The sequence below is a fragment of the Anopheles arabiensis genome, chromosome 2 (genome assembly GCF_016920715.1).
Source record: "Anopheles arabiensis isolate DONGOLA chromosome 2, AaraD3, whole genome shotgun sequence".
Taxonomy (NCBI): domain Eukaryota; kingdom Metazoa; phylum Arthropoda; class Insecta; order Diptera; family Culicidae; genus Anopheles; species Anopheles arabiensis.
The window spans coordinates 59,031,504-59,033,273 of record NC_053517.1 but is presented as its reverse complement, the minus strand read 5'-3'; the positions used below and the strand labels follow the sequence as shown (position 1 = coordinate 59,033,273).

The window sequence follows — 1,770 nt, the reverse complement described above, 5'->3', positions numbered from 1 at the left end:
TGCTAAGTTTTTTTAAGTATAAATTTATATATCCGATATAATTTACCTCACTCATATAATATCCAAAACGGAAAGGTATTATATGTTTTTAATTGCGATTTTTTATTTTCTAAAATAAATGTAAAAAACTTATAATGCAACTGATATTTCTATAAATGTCAAAGAAAATTTAATAAAAGAGTTGAACTGTTGCTAATACAAATATGACTTTGCAGGTGGAACACGAAACATTTTAACTATGAACATTTCAAATTTAAAACTTTAATGAACAAATGGTTCAATGAAAAAAAAATAAAACAAGAAAATTAAACCAACCTTATGGAAGCCATATGCAAGGTAAAACACAATAAAATCTTCATTGATTAATACGATTTAAGGTAGCTTTAAATAAGCGACCAAACGATCATAATTAAAAAGTATTGCATGTTTGAAACAATTCACAAGTAGAAGTAGTTTGATTTACTCTTTGTTTGAATTTGTTTACCGTATTATTAATATGCGCTTTTTACGAACTTTTGCAAAAACTTTTATGTTAAACATCAATTTTACTCTATTCCTAATGTATCAATTTTATATATTTGATCACATTACTTTTAAATTGGTAATAATTACATTACAAGTGAAGTTTCAGGGACGGGATACCTATACGGGGCGGTACCGTGGTGCAATTGTCAAGTCGTAAAACTTAATACCATGCCCGTCATGAGTTCAAATCTTATATGGCCTTAGCAATAACTGACTATTACTATTAGGCTGCTTGAGATATTTAGTAATCTCTTGAAAGCCTGTACAGGCCGTAATGACCGCGTTAATCGTTACTTCAAACAGAAGAAGAAGCAAAGAAGTTTCAGTTTACGTATCAATATCCAGTTTACGTACCATTTATAAACTGGTTTTTTTATTGACGCTTCACATGCTAACGTGATTTTGAATGACTAGTTTTACATCAGATTTCTTCTATTTATGATGAATGGTTAGGTAATTTAACAGATGCATTGTACTTATAAAATCATATTTTTTTACAATTATCATTATCATTTCAATAATAATGAAGACTACGCTCTTACAAACAAATATTATGGTTTTCTTTTGTTAACATATAGTTGTTAATGTATAGATCACTTGTGAAAGCTATCTTAACTGTTTCTTGAGAATGGTAATAATATGAAAATTTAATGTAATTTTGATTGTTAAAATCATGTTAATATCCGCATTACTTTTAAGAATCATTTATCGGATCAAGAACAATAAAATACATTGAAAGAGTTAATTCATTCATCAATTAGTCATTTCAACTATTAATTTTTATAAGAGACATTACTTCCGACAATAAACCATGCTTGCTTTAAATCTATGTCAAATTTATTAAATCTGGGATAATACAAAAGATTTAAATTTCACAAACAACGCATTAAAGCTAAATAAAACAATATTCTAATTGTAAATATTTACCTGTTGGCTTTAAATTTTATTTTAATCTCACAATATTCATAACTTAAATCACTTTAGCCAACTGCACTGTTTGAATTTCATACTATCATTGATAATAGTCAGACATTGCAATAAATACTGTACCCAATGAAACAAAATGTTGGATACGACAGCAACAGTTTAGTCCGAATGGACTCGGATATTACTCGTGCTAGAATTGGTCATGCGCATTGAAGTTCTCTTTTAGATAGGGATATTTTATGACAAATCAGAATATCCTTTAGATTCCATGTTATTTTATACAAATGTGTTGAATAAGTTGAATTTATGAATTACCAC

At 27.7% G+C, this 1,770-nt stretch overlaps 1 protein-coding gene across 1 annotated transcript in view; it reads right to left on the bottom strand.

Moving 5' to 3' along the window:
* LOC120897635 (dopamine receptor 1-like) overlaps positions 1–1,548 on the bottom strand; it is a 196,815-nt gene extending 195,267 nt beyond the window's left edge. The window contains exon 1 of the mRNA XM_040302646.1: positions 1,453–1,548. The gene's annotated coding sequence lies outside the window, so the exon portion shown is untranslated. The remainder of the gene's footprint in view (positions 1–1,452) is intronic.
* Positions 1,549–1,770: the final 222 nt, after the last annotated feature.